The sequence below is a fragment of the Octopus bimaculoides genome, chromosome 24, assembly GCF_046866305.1.
Source record: "Octopus bimaculoides isolate indiv1 chromosome 24, ASM4686630v1, whole genome shotgun sequence".
Classification (NCBI taxonomy): domain Eukaryota; kingdom Metazoa; phylum Mollusca; class Cephalopoda; order Octopoda; family Octopodidae; genus Octopus; species Octopus bimaculoides.
The window spans coordinates 22,897,081-22,918,696 of NC_142951.1; the positions used below are offsets into that span (position 1 = coordinate 22,897,081).

Sequence of the window (21,616 nt, forward strand, 5' to 3'; positions counted from 1 at the left end):
GAAACATGAAATGCATCATACTTGATCATAAACTAAAACGAAGAATATACTGCAATACACCAAAGCCAAAGTCAACCTCATCAACAACACATCACTGAAAACAAACTACTAATGACCAATATAATCTATATATTTGATTATAAAATTGAAAGTTATAAACTTCAGGACTCCAGCTGTTATATTGGCCATATGACTGCAAAAATCTTTTGTTAGCTCACTGTGAATTCACAGCAAAGAGCAATTGCAGCATACTGTACTACATACCACAAAACAAAGTGAAATATGAAAATACTAAGGGATAATAATTGTGTAGTGTATAAAATTCCTCATACAAAAGACAATTAAACATGGAAGCCATATTCATATTGCAACATGGTGCCATACACATCAAAATAAACATGCAAACAACACATTGAAAAATTAACATGTGGCTGCTAATCGTAAAAATTTAGACGGTAAGGCCTACATAAATTTGACCACAATAAATCAAATTAACATGCGACTGCTAACGACTGGAAGCCTAATGGTCAAAAATAACTTTGATGACAAAATCTACATGTAGTTGAGCAGTATAAGAAGAAGCAATACAGAAACCAAATATATTTTATATTCTGAAAATAAGACTGTGAAGGTCTGGAAACTTTGAATTTAAGAACTTTATGTTTCCAATCTTACTGTAAAAAAACTGATACAAAATTATGAAAAATCTGTATATGAATATATATATATAAATGACTTTTTGTAATGAGATAAAAAACCAAGGCTGTGTAGGAAACAGCTGTAAGACCTTCTATTTATAAATGTTCTAAAATCTACACAGCCTTGGTTTTTTATCTCATTACAAAAAGTAATTTATTATAATACACATGCTGATATATGACCTATGTTGGACCTCTCATTCGCATAATCACCAAACCTGGAGCTTAACTATGGTCTATCCATAAGCTCTTACTCAACATTACCTGACACCTTTGGGTCTCATTGACACCACTACCGCTCATAACCTATATATATATATATATATATATATATATATATCATCATCATCATCATCATAGTATTTAACATCTGTTTACCACACTAGCATGGGTTGGACAGTTTTACAGCAGCTGGTAAAGCCAGAAGCCATACTGGGTTCCATTGCCTGTTTTGGTATGGTTTCTATGTCTGAATGCCCTTCCTAATGCCAACCACTTGATGTGGTACCAGCGCCAGTATTTTATACATGACACCATCATCAACAAGGTCACCAAGTAACTTGCAAGACAAAACCCCTCTCAGCTGGTGGGGGAGGGGAGTAGTGTTGGTAGGGGTGACTTTGTGTCAGTTGATGAGAAATTAAAATTATAGAGGACAGAGACAGGTGTCTTGCAGAGTAGATAGATGGATAATACCCTAGTTGGAAAAGAAAGGAGAAGCAGATAAGAGCAATAATGTGTGTCAGAGAGTAAGATAGAGTGATGGTGAGAGAGATGCTGGTGAAGATGCATTGGGGCATGCCCTTGTAGGACATTGGGAGTGGTGAGAATAAGTGAGGTGATACTGGGGTTTGGAGTGGGTGAGTGGACAGGATAGAGGTAACTGTAGCAAATGATAGAAAGAAATATAGGAGAGGCTCAGGGGTGAGGGTTGTGGTAGATATGTGAGGGGGGAATTGAGGGTGATAGCAGATAAGTGAGGTGTTAATGCTGAAGAACAGCACAGGAAAGAGAAAGCACAGAAAGCAGTTGATTGGTGGAGACAGTAGGTGAATGAGGGGTAGAGATAATGGGAAATGAAAGGGATTTCGGGTCAGGGAAAGAAAGGCATCTGACAAAGCAGGGTGATGTAGTTTATTGAGTGGGTTTCATACAGGGAAACTGAAAGAAACCCATCACATATTTATAAACACAGATACACATATACGAAGGGTTGCTGAAAAGTTCCTGGCTTTAAGGAGGCCCAACCTTCCAATATATATATATGTGTAGGGTCATCCCATAAATAATGCGATTTTTCAATTGCATGAACTAAAAGTCAGAGGGGGATGGGATAAACTACCTGCATCAACTTGCTATAAAAGTAGGTAGTAATTTTACCTTGTCCTTATTCTTAGTGCAAGTTTTGAAGAGTGCATTTCGATTTTAACAGTTATTTTTTCCAAAGCTATAATGGAAGTGACAAAGGAGAATATTCAGCATATTTTGCTTTATGAGTTCAATAAAGGCAACAATGTAATGGAAATTTCGAGGAATATTAATGAAATATATGGGGATCGGACAATGAGCGTAAGCCAGTGTCAACGGTGATTCCAGAAACTACAACCTAGAAGACAAGCCTCATCTTGGAAGATATTTAGAGCTCGACGAGGATGTCCTGCAGACCCTGGTGGAGCAAAATCCCACCGTAACTGTTGAGGAACTAAAAGAGAAGCTTGGATTTGGTCAATCAACCATTCAGTGACTTCTGCATGCCATCGGAAAAGTCTGCAAGTTGGGTCAATGGGTTCCTCACAAACTTTCTGAGTTTAATTGTGTGCAGAGAGTGAATGTGCTCTTCTTTGCAGTCATGTCTCACGAATGAACCTTTTTTGGATCAAATAGTGACTGGTGATGAGAAATGGGTTCTCCATATAAAAATGTCAAACGCTGAAGACAGTGGATAGGGAAAGGAGAAACACCGGCACCCCAGGCTAAATGTCTTCGACCATGTAAGGTGTTGTTATCTGTTTGGTGGGATATTAAAGGTTTAGTCCACTTTTAACTTTTGAACCCAAACCAAACAATAACAAAGGGGATCTACTGCAAGCAGCTTGAGGGACTTCAGTCAGCACCAAAAGAAAAAGGACCATCTTTGGTTTCAAGATGAAAGGTGTTCTTCTATCATGTATGTATATATAACTGTTTTCTGTGTGCATATTTTGTGAGTTCTAATTCTTGTTGTCATTACATATGTTCACTGGTTGTAAACAACGGCTAGGCTGTCCGTGCAGACGGTGTTGTTTCTAACAATCCACTGCGAATGCATGTCCAAACTTTTTTTGGCATCTTGACACGTTGTGCAATCTTCGTAAATGGAAGGCTCATTCAGATGGTGCCATTTGTTTCCAGTTCTCCATGTAACTATGTCTGTATTGTTTTTTTTTTCAATACATTGCAAGAATATTACCTCGTTTGGAAGCAAGTGGAGGTTGGTGTCAAAAGAAAGGAAAGCAACTGTAAAAAAAGAAATTCTGCCCTTATATACTCTTGTCTGATCCCTGAAAGCATGGAAAAGTAGACATTAAGATGATGATGATGATATGTGTGTATATGAATGTGTGTGTATGTACACACACGCATATATGTGTGTGTATGTATGTGTATACACACACACACACGTAGATATACATGTGTGCATACATATTATATACGTCCTTTATTTCATGACTGTAACACAATGTCTGTGTGTCTTCATTCATGCTATTTCTAAACCTATATACAGTTACAGCTGTGAATCAATAGAATATAGATTCTTTGATGTATACACACAGCTCGCTACACACATACATAACTTCTCTCTCTCTCTCTTACTATTTGTCTTTCTCTCTATCTCTCTGTCTCTTTCACTGTTTGTCTTTCTCTCCATCTCTCTGTCTCTTTCTCTATGTTTCTCACTTTCTCAATATTTCTCCCTCACCCCCCCTCTCTCTCTCAGACACAATGCCTCACCTACTTCACCTTCATATCTCTTTAAAGTTCTGATGCTTCTATTTCTTGTTGCTATTCCTGTTGTTAGGGAGTCTGTTGTGTATGCTTGTGTATATGTATGTATATACACACACACACGTATATACTCTTGTTTAGAGCTAGAAATGGAATACATCTAAGTGGAGTTTATTTATTCATTCAAAGCTAAAGATTCATGATTTTCTCCACTGTCCGGGTTTTCTGTTATCTATGACCATTGAGGTGACAAAAACAGGAGCCCTTTTGTTCACAATCCATCTAACACTGGTACCCTATCATAATTAGCCAGATCCCAGAAAGACCCATTTCCTGCTTCAAGAAGGCTTGTGACAAGTGGTTGAATTTTAATTCAGGGGGACGGAACGAATACAACGAAGTATTTTGTCTCTGTTGGTTTGCTATATTCTGATATCTATCAATAGTTTCTAACTTGAGTACGAGGAGAGGAATTTGGGTGAAGAGATCGAGTTATTAAACTGTCCTCGGTCCCTGGCTGTTTTATTGACCTCCTTCAAAGGATACGAGTTGAAGTTGACCTCAGAGGAATTTGGATTCAAAGCACAGGGACATGAACCATTCTGTAATACATGCTACCTGACACTAATGATGCAGCTCATTTTTTGCTTTGCTAAAAGTGCACACACGCACACACTGATATAGATACAACTATATATATATATATATATATATATATATATATATATATATATATATATATATATATATAAACAAATAGTAAATGAGTATATACATATATACGTACAGGTATGTGCATACCGACATCCACCTGTATGTATAGGTGCATATCTGGGTACAGGACATTGCAAGCAAACGTAGACGAGAAAACACACGAGCCACATAGAGAACATTCTACTTCATCAGCTACCCACGTTTTAACACCGGCGTTTCGACGAGCTTGGGCAGGACGCATCGTTAAAACGGCTCATCCCATGGACCTCAGATTAAATTTGTATATGCAAATTAAATCTAGCCATGGAGGAATGTAGTGGCGAACAAAAAGCAAGACAGGAAAACAAACAGAAAAGGCTTTACGGCCAGACGATATATATATAATCCCTTACATATATATATACTTCAATAATAGGCTTTATAAGAATTTATCAAGTAGTTAGCGTGAAAAAACCTCATAAGGGAAAAAAAACCATCATTTTTCCCTATAAATATATTTAATTTATATAAGGGCATTACTATACAATAACACCTCACGCTAAGAGGGACTCCAGAAGTCAAACTACTATAATAAGCACATTTTACCTATCGCAAGGGGATGCAACTCTCAAAGCTAACCTCTTAAAAACTTTTAACTTAACGGTAAACCAATGGTTTCATAATCAACGCAGTCATCTGCATATAAGTACATACACATAGACATGTTTATATATACACATGCACACATTGCGCAGATGATCTGAAAGAGGGAGAGAGATTGAGTTGAATGAAAAGTGCAGGTGGGTACAGATAACTTGAGAAAGGGAGGGAGAGAGAGAGAGAAAGGGAGAGTGTAGTAAAGTGTCAAAGAAACCAATCATTGTTGGTTAGCCTGAAGTCATCCCTCCTTCATGTCAAGCATTCCAGCCATGACCCTCATTGTTGTGTCCGCTCCTCCATGTTGGCATGGGTTGGGCAGGACATTTTAAAGCATACCTTTCTCAATGCCTTTTAGTTGTCCCTTACAACAACTGTCCCTTTTTTTTTTTTTATCTAGCATTGAGTATTCTTAGCTCCCAAATCAAAAGTAATTATTTTCAGACTGTTGCATGTTGTTGAACTCTTGCTCATGTTAACTTAGCTTTTTATTCTTCCAGGGTTGATATGATCCTTTCTACTATAGGCACAAGGCCTGAAATTTCGGGGAAAGGGACTAGCCAATTACATCAAGCACCCCACCCACCTTCCCCTCAGTGCTCAACTGGTACTTATTTTATTGATCCCAAAAGGATGGATAGCAAAGTCAACCTTGGTGGAATTTGAACTCAGAATGTAAAGATGGACAAAATACTGATAAACATTTCGCCCGACGTGCTAACAATTCTGCTTGCTCGCTGTTTTCAGGGTTGACGGAATAAAATTCCAATATTGTACGAAATGTTTTGCAATATTTGTTCTGGTTCTTCCATTTCTGAGTTTCTTGTCAGTTGTGAGAAACTTATCTGTGTCTCACCAGCAAGATGATACCTTGTAAGAAATAACCGAAGGATGGCAATTGGAAACCACTTTTGAATTCTTTCCTGAAAATTCCATGACAAGCACTTGTTACTTGTTAAGGACGTCAGCAGGGGTTCTGTTGACTTGGTGGTGTAGAAAGAAAGTAAGAAAGTAAGAAGGGTGTTGTTTGAAGGAGTTGTAGTTGCTATTTTTTGCAGGACCAGTGTCCATGTAGAAATTCCCTTGCAGGATAAACAAGTGGTTTCGTTTAAAGGCACCGAATACCAGGTGAAGTAGCTTAACTAAAACTATTAGTCAGTGTTTGGTGTGTGTGTGTGTCTGTGTGTTGGAGGTGGTGGTGGGTACTGCACAGACATGGACACTACCATGTGGAAGTGGTAAGTGTTGAATGTAAATGTGTGTGTGTGTGTGTGTGTGTGTGCACAGTTGAGAGCCGGTGGCTCAGGTAGCAGAGGAGAGAAGCAGTAGGTGGGGGAGTTGGTGGTAGTGAGATTGTATCTTAAAGATGTTTAGAGTTCTTCTGAGAGGAGATGATAAAAATAAAAGACCAAAGAGTTACCTCAGATCTTTCACATTCTAGAGAAACATTTGTCAAATTGATGACATGAAAGAAATACAAACATAGCAGTGGTGGTGATGGTGGTGGTGGTGGTGGTGGTGGTGATTAGGATGATAATGGTGGTAGTGGGGTACTGTGATGATAATGAGGGTGGTGGTAGTGGTTATGGTGATGGTGGAAAGGATGGGAACTGTCATGATGATAATGGTGGTGGTGGTGGTGGTGGTGGTGGTGATGATGACAGTGAAAGTGATGCTGCTGAGGACAATAGTAGTGATGCTGCTGCTGCTGCTCCTGCTTTTGGTGATAATTAATGACCATCATTATCAGTGCCATTATCATCATCACAATCACCATGCCCACCCCCTCGTCATCATCATCATTATCATCACCATCATTGTGTTAACCATCACCAACCTCACCTCCTCCATCATCATCATCATCATTGCCAGTACCACCACCACCACCACCACATTTTAATTTTGGTCCAACATCCTTCATCTGTAGATAGATTATCTGTTTCTATTTTCAATGCTGTTTTAAAAGGTCAGCTGATGTAATGATGAAATTTTACTGTTTCCGTAGCAACTCTTTGCAAAGGTCACTTCACAAAAACAGCATAAGTTCAGCAGCACAAATGTGAAGTCTTTTATCTACTTCGTCTTGCATCCTGGGGGCCTTCCTTGGCCATGGTCAGACTAATGAAGGAATTGTGACCAGTTGTGATGGTTGATGGTGAATGGTGAGTGAAGGTTTGTTTATCAGTGGGTTAAATTGCAGCTATGGCCGAAATATTAAAGCAGTTTTTTTTTTTAATTATGAGATCTTTGGTCTGATGCCAAAAAAAAACTGGCTTGGTCAAGTGTTTTCTTCTAATTGTCCAAGCTTTATCAGTGAAACTAAGTAAATTGAACTATATGAATGTGCATTACCTGGGCTGTATCTGGACATTGGCTTTCTCAAGTGTCTTCTAGCATGGTTTCCAATTGTCGAAGCTTTGTTACTGAAACTGGGTGAATGTTTATTGGCTGGACTGTATGTGGACAGCCAATAAGGTCAAGTGTCTTCTAGCACGGTTTCGAATACTCTAAGCTTTGTTACTGAAACTGTGTAGATTGATCTAGGTGAATGTTTATTGGTTGGACTGTATGTGGACAGTGGTTTAGTTAAGTGTCTTCTAGCATTGTTTCCTGTTCTCCAAGCTCTATTACAAAACCAGACCACATTGATCTAGTTGAATGTTTATTGGCTGGACTATATCTGGGCAGTGGTTTGGTCAAGAGTATTCTAGTATGATTTCCAGTTGTCCAAGCCTTATTACAGAACGTGACTACATTGAACTGGGTGAATGTTCATTGGCTGGATTTCATCTGGACAGTGGCTTGATGAAGTGTCTTCTAGCATGATTTCCAATTGTCCAAGCGTTGTTACTGAAACTGAGTAGATTGAACTGGGTGAATGTTTATTGTTTGGACTGTATCTGTAATTTAAAAGACCAGCCTTATCATGTACTGTCTTCTTTTCTTACTCTTTGGGTCCATCGTTTCTTGTAGAGGCTAGGCCAGTGATTAATTTTTTCCCATTTTTCTTGATTGTGGTCTATCTTTTCTTCTTGTCTCCAGTTGGACCCCTCGTTTTCCAACTCTGCCACAGTGTCTCACCTGCAGCTATTTTTAGGGTATCTTCTTTCTTGTCATGTGCTTTCCTCAGAAAAGGCCTTCCCTTTATTTGTTGGTTTTGTATCATCATGAAGTCTTCTATAACTTTGCTTTTCTTCTAGGTAAGGATGTTGACCCTACAGAAACCGTTTTTTTACCTTTGGGAAAAAAATAAACTATATTACTGTGGTTTCTGTCATGGGAGGCCTTACTAGGAACTTTTGTTCCAATATTATACCACTAGGGTAACAGGGTCATTAAGGCACATAGGGGCCATTAACCCTTTAGCATTTAGATTATTTTCTCAAATGTAATGCTTATTTATTCGCATCATTTTGAATCAATCATGCATTATCTCATAGCTTTGAGATTTTGGTGATGTGATTGTTTATTTTAAAAATGACATTGTAGGGTAGGTGTGAGAGGCCAACCCTGGCTGATCTGAAGCTGAAACAGGTAAAATATTTTGGTCAGATATTGCTGGTTTAAATGCTAAAGGGTTAAGGTATACCAGCCACCACACTACAATAAGGACTTGGCCCTTGCAGTGGTCTCACTGATTTTGTTTAAAATATTTGCATTAAAAATATATGTTTCTGTAGAATACTTAGTCAGTGACAATATAACACCAGGTAGGCTGCGTCTGTAATTTAACATGTTTATCAACATATTTTTGATTATGAGTGCAACACCTTTACTACTAGATCACACACTTTCACTTGTTAAGGATGTGCTTTCTTCATAAAAGACCCTCAGTGGTAGTCAAGTCTAGCACTTGGAACAATCACAACAGCTCTACTTACTTGTTGCTTATGTTTAAGAAGAATGAGGTGTAAATTATGCTTTCTTGATATGAGCAGCTTTTGTGATTGGTTGCTATTAAAAAAGACAAGATTGGCATGACATCAGTGGAGAATGTGTGCAATGGATGATGTTTGGGAAGAGAAAATTAGGAGCAAGTGAAGGCTAATATTATACACGTAAAGGTGGGTGTTGTTGGATGTTGACCACAGTAGAGAGCAGAGGGTAGAAATTCAAATTCTGAGGTACACAAGAGTTAACAAGGTGAAGTGCGAAGATTGTTGCTGTGTGTTGGTGAATGAAGATTTGTGTATCAATGAGAACATGGTAGTATGGTGTGTTGGTGAATGAAGGTTAATGTATCAATGGTTGTAGTGTGACAGTGGCGAGTGAAGGTTTGTGGGTTACTGTGTCAGTGATGATTGAAGTTTTGTGGGTTAGTATAACTGATTAGTGAAGGATTGTGGGTTAATGTGACAGTGGTGAATGAAGGTTAATGTATCAATGGTTGTAGTGTGACAGTGGCGAGTGAAGGTTTGTGGGTTACTGTGTCAGTGATGATTGAAGTTTTGTGGGTTAGTATAACTGATTAGTGAAGGATTGTGGGTTAATGTGACAGTGGTGAATGAAGGTTTGTGGGTTAGTGTGACAGTGGTGAGTGAAGGTTTGTCGGTTAGTGTGACAGTGGTGAGTGAAGGTTTGTCGGGTAGTGTGATAGTGGTGAATGAAGGTTTGTTGGTTAGTGTGACAGTGGTGAGTGAAGGTTTGTCGGGTAGTGTGATAGTGGTGAATGAAGGTTTGTGGGTTAGTGTGACAGTGGTGAGTGGAGGTTTGTGGGTTTGTGTGACAGTGGTGAGTGAAGGTTTGTGGGTTAGTGTGACAGTGGTGAGTGGAGGTTTGTGGGTTTGTGTGACAGTGGTGAGTGAAGGTTTGTGGGTTAGTGTGACAGTGGTGAATGAAGGTTTGTGGGTTAGTGTGACTGGTGAATGAAGGTTTGTGGGTTCGTGTGACAGTGGTGAATGAAGGTTTGTGGGTTCGTGTGACAGTGGTGAGTGAAGGTTTGTGGGTTAGTGTGACAGTGGTGAATGAAGGTTTGTGGGTTAGTGTGACAGTGGTGTGAAGGTTTGTGGGTTAGTGTGACAGTGGTGAGTGAAGGTTTGTGGGTTAGTGTGACAGTGGTGAGTGAAGGTTTGTCGGTTAGTGTGACAGTGGTGTGAAGGTTTGTCGGTTAGTGTGACAGTGGTGAGTGAAGGTTTGTCGGTTAGTGTGACAGTGGTGAATGAAGGTTTGTGGGTTAGTGTGACAGTGGTGAATGAAGGTACTTTGAAATTTAAAAAATAAACTAGAATTAGATACCCTATTATTTTTTAGCATAAGAGTTGATGTATTTTACCTAAGTATTATCTAGATAATTAATTATTGATGTGACAGTAGAGAGTGAAGGTTTGTGGGTTAGTGTGACAGTGGTGAGTGAAGGTTTATTGGTTGGTGTGTCGGTGGTTGTAATGTGGTAGCAACAATTTATAACTTGACTTGGCGATTAGTGAAATCTAGACAGCTGACTGAGACACGTGTGACATTTGGTTGGTTAACCTATGTAACAGCATATGTTGCCATCTGATATTTAAAACATATTTACTGGACAGTGTCGTATCTTTTGTTTAGTGATGTGTGATATCTAGCTGGTAAAAAAAAAAATTTAAAAATGTGTGTACAGTATATGCGCTGGTCAGTTACATAACATACACACAGAGCAAAGAGAGAGGAAGCTAGCCACACTTCATTCATAAATATACGTTGGCTATGTTATATGTACGTTATACAAACTAGAGCGTGTGTTAGGTTATGACTGATAGAACGTGATATCAATAGGATCCCTTAATTCACAGACACGTACACAACAAGCAACATCCCTTCTCCCTATACACACAGAACTAGCCGATATACACATCCAGCCAGCTATTTCCCTTCTCAGAATCAGCTATCCCATATATATTTACGCGCGCGCATTCACACGTTCACATAACCAGTTATCCACACATACACACACACAACCAACTACTCCTCCCCCCCTATACACACACGCACGAAAACAGAACCACATATATACATATATATATATATATATATATATATATATATATATATATACACACACACAACAATACATATATGGCTGTCGATATGATGTCAACATGGATAGAAAATTGGACACTTGTACAAAGTAATATTTAACTCTCTCACTCCCACTCTCTTTCTGTCTTTCTCTCTCTCACGCACGTACGCACGCACGCATAGACATACATACATACATACACACTTACTCACTCACTCACATAAATGGCAACTGAGGCAGGAGGAGACACGATAGCCGATAAAGAACCAGTTCTCATTTAGTAAACCTAATCAAACCGAAACAGAACTGATTTGAAAAAAAAAAACAAAAAAATGAAGAAAGGTGGGTGCTGAAAGATTCATGGAATATTTTTATTGTCTGTGGTGGGATTTTTTTTTTCTCTTTCTGTTATGTTTTTGAAATGTGTTGTATTGTTGTTTAGCGCAATATCAGTGCCTGGTTTCCTCTTTCCCTCCCTCTCTGTCTATGTCACTATGTATATAGGATAACTGACTCCGTGTTTACGTTGTATATGTCTTTCAGGCTTTCTGTCAAATTAGATATCACACAGTCAACGAATATATATACACGACACGACTGCCTACTTGTGGTTATCAGGATATCTCATAGCTAACCCATCACACACACACACATACACGCGCACACACAAATATATCACAGTGCGTATTTGGATTTGGCTGGTTTTCTGTATGTATATGGAAGTAGATCGTTGTAGATATCACATATTTCCAATAAAAAAAAAGCATATATATTGACTTCTCAGATCATACATCATACAGTTTCTGGATGTATATGTTGGGTAGATGGCTTCCTTTTCGTAGAAATGGGATGGTTAGCGCCTGTGTGTGTGCTTCAGTCGTATGTTTCATAACATTCAGTATTATTTATCAACCAGATATCACACTACCAAACAAGTGATACACACACGCACACAATCCAGTGATATCATTCAGTTATATCAGTGGTTCTCAAACAAGTTTTGCCTATGGACCCCTTTGATTCCTATTTTACTTGGGTGGACCCTAATACTCATTCAATGTTTCAAAAATCCTATTATAGTTACATAATTAGATATCAGAAATTGCATTAAAAAAATTGTTAACATATTTTGCGTATTGTAGAAGTGTAACCAATTTATTGCTCATAAATTTTAACAATGAAATCCTCTGTGGACCCTGAAGGGTAATATGGAACCACTGAGCAAATACAGTGTGTATCACATTGTGTGTATATGGGATAGCTAGTTGTGTACATGTTCTGTGTTGTATATCGTTCTGTGTTACTGTCAGCTCGATATTACATGTTACCAACCCAAACATATACATATAGCCCAGTTAGGATATCACACAGTTATACAGTTGTGCATCTCAGTGTGTTTATGTGATATAAGAGAGGTGGTTCTCGGAGAGTTTGTGTTGCATATCTTTTAGTCTTAATGACAACTAGATATCACACACTGCCAACCAAAATATAGAAACAACCCAGTTAAGATATCACACAGCTATAGAGTTGTGCATCTCAATGTGTTTATGTGATATATGATAGGTAGTTCTCTGGGAGTTTGTGTTGTATATCTTTCAGTCTTAATGACAACTAGATATCACACACTGCCAACCAAAATATACAAATGGCCCATTAAAGATATCATACAGCTACATAGACATAGAATATCTCACAATATTTGTTTGGTTTCTTTGCACTTTGAATTCAAATCCTATTGAGGTCAATTTTGCCATTCATCTATTTGGGGTCAGTTAAAAAGTACCAACCCAAGCAGACAAGCGCACAACTGTATGACCACTACACTGGATATCTCATGGTAGTTGTTGTGACCCTTTGTATCCTGTGTTCAAATCCTGCCCTAGCCTACACAGTCATCTGCTTTAACACTACCACCTTGGTGGTACACTGGGTGACTTTAGTAGTCTACTCTGTTGCAAACCTTTGAATCAGGTCTCCAGTTTGAGGACAGCTCCTTCCTTTTCTCCTCACCAGCAGAGAGAGAAGGAAGGACCTGGGTGCCTTCACAACTGACTAAAACAGTGGTTTTCAATCAGGGTCCATATGGCCATTAGGGTTCCACATAAGATATTGAAGTTTGTGAGTTATAAATGTGTTACTACTTCTATAATACACAAAATTTTAACAATTATTTTTATACAAATTTTAATGATATTTAATTATTGAAAATATGACGGCATTTTTTTTGAAAATTTCAAATGGTTGAGGAGGCCCAGTAGAGTGAAATAGAACCAAAGGGGTCCACAGGCAAAAAATGGCTGAGAAACAAAGGATTAAAAAGAATACTGTATATCAAATGTGTATATGTTTGATAACATAGCTAGTTCTGTTGGCTTTTATGTTGCACATATACATCAGTGTTTATTATTGTTATTTTTGTTTTTCAGTGAAATATCACACACTACTAACCATACATATATCTATCTATCTATATATATATATATATATATATATATATATATATATATATATAGTCCATTTAATGATATCACACATCTATACAATATGACAATATGTATCACAGTGTGTATATGTGAGATAACGTTGTTAATTCTGTGTTTATGTTGTTTGATTTTATTTTCTTATATTTTTTTTTTTGTCTGTGAAATATCACACACTACCAATCAATATATGTATGTTCTCTCCTGTTTTTGATTTTTTTAAAAAACTCTTCTTCTGAGCAAGGAGCTGGTTTCTAACAAAAAAAAAATACAAAGCTCCCTTATTGGAATGTTGATAACAATAACAGCAATGTCACATTTTAAACTTTGAGAAAAGTCTTGCATATTTTTACTGCCCTGCTTACAAATAGTATTTCTAATGTGCGATTCAGATGGTTGATTTCTCTTTCTGAAAATCCAGGCTTATCCAGATTGTCAGTTAGCCATTTACTTACAAAACCAAGTGCACCAATTGTTATTGGTATAAATGTAAATTTATAATCTAGATATAAAAGCTGGAGGTTTCAAAGCAGTTATCCTTTGTTATCTTCTTTCTTATTGATTTCCAAAGAGGTATTGTCATCACCAGGGCAGCTCTATAACAGTATATACTTTTTCTTTTCTGTCCCAAACAACAATATCCGGCCTGTTATGTTTACACTTTGACATATTTTGATGGGAATGTTCCATCAGTATTTCTTGTGTTGATGTTTGTATACATACTAACATGTGTGTGTGTGTGTGTTTGTGTGTGTGTGTGTGTGTGTGTGCGTGCGTGTGTGTGTGTGTGTGTGTGTGTGCAGCTTATTTAATGATGTCATTCATCTATACACAATGTATCACAGTGTGTGTATATGTGAAATAGCTGGTTTTATGTGTGTGTTTATGTTGTATCACTTTCAGTCAGATGTCACACACACACACTCTCTCTCTCTCTCTCTCTCTCTCTCTCTATGTATATATATATATATATATATATATGTTGGTAATTTGTTTGAGGTATCAGATAACCACTTAACATGAATAATACAAGGTCAGCCTTCATTGAGCACACTTATGATGAAAAGTGTTCCTGTCTTATTTTTCTATTTGTTTTCAGGACATATATCTAGAACTGCATTATCAAATAAATGTGCCCTTACATTTTTAAAATAGTAGGTTAATCCTAATCCTTACCCATCATTGTTTTTTTTTTTTTGTTTTTTTTCCTTTGGATTCTCATTTTTGTAAATCTGCATTTAAGTTGCACCTTGTGGCCATAATAATAATAATAATAAATTTTGGCACAAAGTCAACAAGTTCAGGGAGGGGATAAATCAATTACATCAACCGCAGTACTCAACTGGTACTCATTTTATCGACCCCTGAAAGGATAAGTTGATCTCAGCGGCATTTGAACTCAAAATGTGAAGACAGACGAAATACTGCTAAGCATTTTGCCTGGCGTGGGTTTCAAATTTTGGCACAAGGCCAGCAGTTTCAGAGGAAGGGGTAAGTTGATTACATTGATCCAAGTCATTAACTTCTACTTATTTTATTGACCCCGAAAGGATGAAAGACAAAGTTGACCTCAGTTGCATTTGAACTCAATGTGTAAAAACGGACGAAACACCGCAAAGCATCTTGTCTGGTGTGCTAACGATTCTGCCAGCTTGACACCTTAAAAATAATAATAATAATAATAATAATAATAATAATTATAATCCTTCTGACACACGGTCTGAAATTTTGTTTGAGAGGACCAGTCAATTACATCAACACCAGTGTTTCACTGGTACTTAATTTATCGACCCTGAGAAGATGAAAGGCAAAGTTGACCTCGGTGGAATCTGAACTCAGAATGTGAAGACAGACAAAAGGCCATTAAGCATTTTGCCTGACATGCTAACGACTCTGCCAAATGCACCTTCTCCCCTTCAGAGGACATGTTGGAGCCAGTGTATCACCATGCCAACACCAGCAATTCTATCATGCAATTCAGCCTCCCAACTTCCATCACTCGTAAATATCGCTCAACTTAAACTTCTCCACTTGTCTTAGTGACATTCCACTAACATCAACGGTGCACTGGAAAGACTTTCTTGGGAGGACCAATGTCTCAGTATTTGCAACACTAATTCTTATTCCTGCCTTGCAGCACTTCGCAGCAAACCCATTCAATGCATGCTGGAGGTCACCTTCTGATGAACCAAGTAGCACTATGTCAAACTTGTCTTCAATTTGGTTTTTGTGCTTCTCCTCATGTGAGGTCATGAATGTTGGGTAATGATTGAAAAAATAGGATCACGAATACAAGTGAGTGAAATGGTCTCTGTAGTAACATCACTCAACAAGGTAAATAGCTTGGAAAGCAGGGAATCTTTCCAGGTTGAGCTGCTACTTCTTTGCATTGAGAGGTCACAGCTCTGGGACTATGGACGTACCATTGTAATTTTAGAGGAAAGAATTACAACATGAATTCTTCAAACTGGGCCAGCTGGCAGGAGACCTAGGAGTAAATTTAAAATGAGATTCCTTTCGAGCATTGGGTCTCACGGAGGCAAAGTGGCTGAGTTCCCTTTGAGCTTGGGCCTCATGGAGGCAAAGTGGCTGAGTTCCTTTCATGTGTTGAGCCTCAGAGAGGCAAGGTGGCTGAGTTCCTTTTGAGCATTGGTATTGAGCAGAATATTTGCTATAATGATATTTCTGCTTCAGCAACTCAACAGTGAATCTGTCTGAAACGTAATGGGAAATAGGTCAGTTTGTAAAAATTGATATCCAGGTCACAAAGGCAGAAGTTGAAGGGAATAGTAGTGATTTCCTTTGGTTTCTAGATAGAAGCAAACTGACCAAAGACGAAAAAATAAATAAATAAAAATTTGTTACCCAGTGTAACCTATGGTTATCTCTTTGAAATACCATAATGTTCAGACACTTCATAGATATGGTTGCCTCTTTGTGAAGTATTCTGTCCTCCTACTTGCCCTTTTAATCTAAGCTCAATCTTTTAATTTTTCCTTTTATTTTACTCACCCTGATGGTTTACTATCTTCTTCTAAGCACCTCCATTGACAATAGAGTAGGACTTCTGCTTGTAAACCTCTGGCCAGTTTTATGCTAAAGGGGGTAACACCTTAATTTCTTAGTGCTTCTTCTTGTCTGTTTGTGTGGGTGGCACAGAGGATAAGACAAATTCATTTGTCCCCCCTTCTACCCTGGCTATCCTCAAAGCTATAACCAATGGTGTTGTAGAAACAATGGCAATAGCACCTTCCATGGCCTTCCCCTCAGACCTGATGTTGATGACTGTACTTTTTCTTGTTTTGCTTGTTCTCTTCCTCTTCTAGGTAGAAAGGCCTTAAGTGATCTTCATTACCATATATGGAGCAAATAGGAGTTCTGCTCTGTGCCACCTATCTGAGCTCTATTCCTTCAAATGGGTTAAACTCTGGGCTACCCCTCTGATTTTTAGCGGTCATCAGGGCTTGGAAATTCATGTGGGATCCCAACCAACTATGTTATTGCAGATCACCTCTGCTTTCACCATCTGCCAGAACTGTGTCATAAAGGTGCCAAGTCAGTGGTCAGTACCAGTACCAATATCTCTGACCCATGTTTCCTTGTATTTCTTTTTCTCATTTACTGCAGGACCAGCATGTTGGCAAGGCATGTGGTCACACCAACTCTACCTGTCTACTTGCCTCATGCCCAGTCTTAATTAAAGGGCATGTTAGAGCAGTGAGCTGGCAGAATCGTTAGTATGCCAGGCACAATATTTAGCAGCATTCCATCCGTCTTTACATTCTGAGTCCAAATACCGCTGGGGTCAGCATTGCTTTTCATCGTCTCAGGGTCAATAAAATAGGTACCGACTGAGCACTGAGGTCGATGTAATCAACTTTTCCCCTGCCCTTAAATCACTGGACTTGTGCCAAAATTTGAAACCAATTAACAGGTACATGCTTTCATAAGCCCTGCCTTGGTCAAGTGAGAATACATTGCATCGTACTTTAACCAGAGTTTCTGTCAACTCTTGTTTTTGATTGACAAAATGGTAACATCTCATTTTTCAGAAATGCAGAAGGAACACCCATTCATTTCAATATTTGGTATGCTGCACTTTGCTACCCCATTTTTGTACTATTGCACATGACACCACACCATGTTGCACAACACTGCATCATGTTAGATCTACCCTTACACCATGCCATACTTAACATCAGACCAATTCCCATCCTGTCCATCAACCCCATAATACTGTCCATCTTCCGTTTAACGTAAATACAGGTCGAGGTGGGCCAAAAGTCACGCACAAAATAAGTTTAATTCGCTCGGGAATTGTCTAAGACAAGCTTTTCAATTTTTCTAAAATTGAACGAAATAAATAAAATAGGGATGAATACACACGAAATTGTACATTATGAACAAAATGAACGAATGATAAATAAAAATAACGTTAATATCAATAAAATGTCGACTGTATTGGTGCGTGACTTTTGGCCCACCTTCTACAAACAGTGAAAGGGACGATGGTGGAGTTTAGTCGCGGTGGTAGTGGTGGTGCTACGAAAGTGGTTGTGGTGTCGGCGGTAGTATTCGAGTGTGCTGTAGTAGTGGTGTGTTACAGTGATGTTATTGCAGTGTTAATGAGTTAACAGCGTCCTAAACACTCAAAAACTCCATAATAACAACAATCTAGCCGCCATCGTCAGTCTGGCGGAAACGACAAATTTCCATTGATTTTCGCTGCAATAATATTCCAATCCCGCACTCCTCCTCCTCCTCCTCCCCACTCTCTCCGCCTTATCTCTCTTTTTCATTCGCGATATTTCTCCGTGCTTCTGTCTCTACTCCTTTCTCTCTTTCTTTCTTCTCCCCTTGTATCTTTCACTTCTCTTTCTTCTGCCCCTCCTTTTTCCTGTATTTCTCTCTCCCTCTCTCTCTGTGTACATTTGTCTCTCCTCTTCCTGTCTCTCTCCTCCTCCCCCTTTCTTTCTTTCTTTCTTACATACTCACAAACATATACACACCACCACCGCATCAGCATAACCAGCCAGTTGTTTTCATCAATGATATCATCCTACTAAATATCGACGGCCACCACGACTACCATCACGGCATGACACACGAGACTTTACATTCACGAGGCTGACCCCACTTGATGCTCACTAATGTTGACGTGCTGGTGGTGGCAACAGCAGTAATAACACCACCATCACCACATCAACAGTAGTACGAGCATTACCGTGTTGTGGCGGTAATGGCGATGTTGTGGAAAAGAAGTACTAGTATCAGTAATTCTACCATTATTTCACTTCTTTCCTCAATTCTCTTTCTATTTACTACTACTGCAGTCTCTGCTACTCTATCTTTTATTTGTTTATTCATTCAGATAACACAATGTACCTCTCTCTCCTATTCTCTCTCTTTCATTCTCAGCCTCTCTCTCTCTCTCTCTCAATATATATATATGTGTGTGTGTGTGTGTGTGCCTTTTAATCTCTGCCTCTCTGTTTCTGTCCCCTTCTTTGGTCACCGCCTCTTTCTTTCCCATGTCTCGTGCGCTGACATCTGAAGAAATACCAGCTCTCTATCTCTCTCTCTCTCTCTCTCTCTCTCTCTAAGTATACAAACACGAGACAGAGGGAGAGAAAACACAATACCTTCATTAATCATCTATCATCTAATTAGTTCTTTATTGCTTCTCATCACTTGCTTTCACCGAGATCGAAAACTCAAAACAAACGAAGTGGTAATCTACAGGTGGTTTAGTTCCATTGAGGTCTCGAGTTCAATTCCTTGGTTCGGTTGTCTCGCTTAAAATTGTATACATTCTATTATCTCTTAACACTTACATACACAAATGCAGGTATGCACATTTTCTTTACCTGAGCAACTGAAAAATCTGAGTAACGACAGAATAAAACAACTGTTTCTTAATAAATAAATTTTATGTGTTTATTAGTCTTTCTCTTATTCAAAACATGCCAGCTTCCTATAAACACACACATACACACATTATTATTATTATTATTATTATTGAAAGCAGTTTGATTCGACCCCATGCAACGTACAGTTTCTGTAAGAAGCTTACAAAACTTTAAGCTGCATGGGGCTGAAGCAAATAATTTTAAATAGTGGCTGTGTGGTAAGTAGCTTGCTTACCAACGACATGGTTCCGGGTTCAGTCCCACTGCGTGGCACCTTGGGCAAGTGTCTTCTACTATAGCCTCGGGCCGACCAAAGCCTTGTGAGTGGATTTGGTAGACGGAAACTGAAAGAAGCCTGTCGTATATATGTATATATATATATGTTTGTGTGTCTGTGTTTGTCCCCCCACCATCGCTTGACAACCGATGCTGGTGTGTTTACGTCCCCGTAACTTAGTGGTTCGGCAAAAAGAGACCGAGAGAATAAGTACTAGGCTTACAAAGAATAAGTCCTGGGGTCAATTTGATTCGACAAAAGGCGGTGCTCTAGCATGGCCGCAGTCAAAAGACTGAAACAAGTAAAAGAGTATATGTAACTCCTACTAAATGTGTTGAGTACCTCTTTCTTTCATTTGTCCACTCACCTATATTCACACACACACACACATACAGCAAACGTATACTTTCCGTGGGATCTACGCGAGCAAATTTACTTTGGTGAGTGATCTACACGCTTATTTTATCATATTTACTCATTTTCACTCATTTTACTTGTTTCAGTCATTTGACTGCAGCCATGCTGGAGCACCGCCTTTAGTCGAGCAAATCGACCCCAGGACTTATTCTTTGTAAGCCTAGTACTTATTCTATCAGTCACTTTTTGCCGAACCGCTAAGTTACGGGGACGTTAACACACCAGCATCTGTTGTCAAGCGATGGTGGGGGGGGGGGACAAACACAGACACACAAACATATACACACACATACATATATATATATATATATATATATATATATATATATATATATATACATACATATATACGACGGGCTTCTTCCAGTTTCCGTCTACCAAATCCACTCACAAGGCTTTGGTTGGCCCAAGGCTATAGTAGAAGACACTTGCCCAAGGTGCCATGCAGTGAGACTGAACCTGGAACCATGTGGTTAGTAAGCAAGCTACTTACCACATAGCCGCTAATTAAAATAGTCAGAATTTTTAAAAAAATGCATTTACAGTGCTAAGTATGTACAAAATAATTTTAAAAGAAACCTAATCTTCCTTGTAGATCACACACCAAAGTAGCACCAATGTGTATATGTATGTATGTGTGTGTGTATATATATATATATATATATATATATATATACACACACACACACATACACATACATGTTTATATAAAGTGCCTTACAACTATATTGTTTTGAGACAAAAGTTTTGCAATACTTCGGTAACTTATTTGCTTTATCTGTCAACTTCCTTCAAAAGTAGCCTAGCATTCAAAGTAGAGGCCATCATGTGGCACCGTTTGAAGGCACCTTTCTGCCAGTTCTTTGATCCCATGCTGATACCAGTTTTTATCCTTCAAAATGAAGAACTCCTTCACTGAAGCTTCTACCTCCTCTTGGTTGATGAAGTTTTGTGAGAGCAGGAAGTGAGCCATGAATCAGAAGAGGTAATAATCCAGGGGATTATAAATGCTAGGTTCGGCAGCTGTTTGATTCCCTCAAGTTCCTGGAGTTTCATTTCAAGCCGTTAAAGCAGTTTGAGGTCTTGCATTGTTGCAGAAGAGCTCACTTTTCTTTTAATCAATGCCAGGTATTTTTGCGACATGAGATGCCAAACTCACCTGATACTCTACAAGTGCTGCTTGCTGAATTTGCCTCTGGCTTGGAGCATGGCCCTGGAATCCGTGGTTTTAAGCCTACCTGACTTTACCTGATCATCAAGGTTTTTGCAACCCAGGTGAAATCCCTTGAATCGTCTGGTTACTGTACTGTGATCAACCTTTTGCACAACAAATGTTTTTGGTTGCCACTGCAGTGCTATGACCCAGTTCAAATTTCTAAAGCATGAGCTCTCGAATTAGACTACGTTGCATGTTCATTTGTGTGGCTTTCAGATCACATACAGAGTGAAACAATGTGCACCAACGACTTCCACAATGCTACCAACCCCAGAGTGGGACCTTT

At 38.7% G+C, this 21,616-nt stretch overlaps 1 protein-coding gene across 2 annotated transcripts in view; it reads left to right on the plus strand.

Moving 5' to 3' along the window:
- LOC106884340 (receptor-type tyrosine-protein phosphatase R-like) overlaps positions 1-21,616 on the plus strand; it is a 173,743-nt gene that overhangs the window by 43,517 nt on the left and 108,610 nt on the right. Inside the window, exon 1 of one of the 2 annotated variants that reach the window (XM_089341522.1) lies at positions 18,762-18,784. The exons of the other annotated variant lie outside the window; for it this stretch is intronic. The gene's annotated coding sequence lies outside the window, so the exon portion shown is untranslated. Of the gene's footprint in view, positions 1-18,761; positions 18,785-21,616 lie in introns of those variants that run through there. 2 annotated transcript variants of the gene reach the window in all.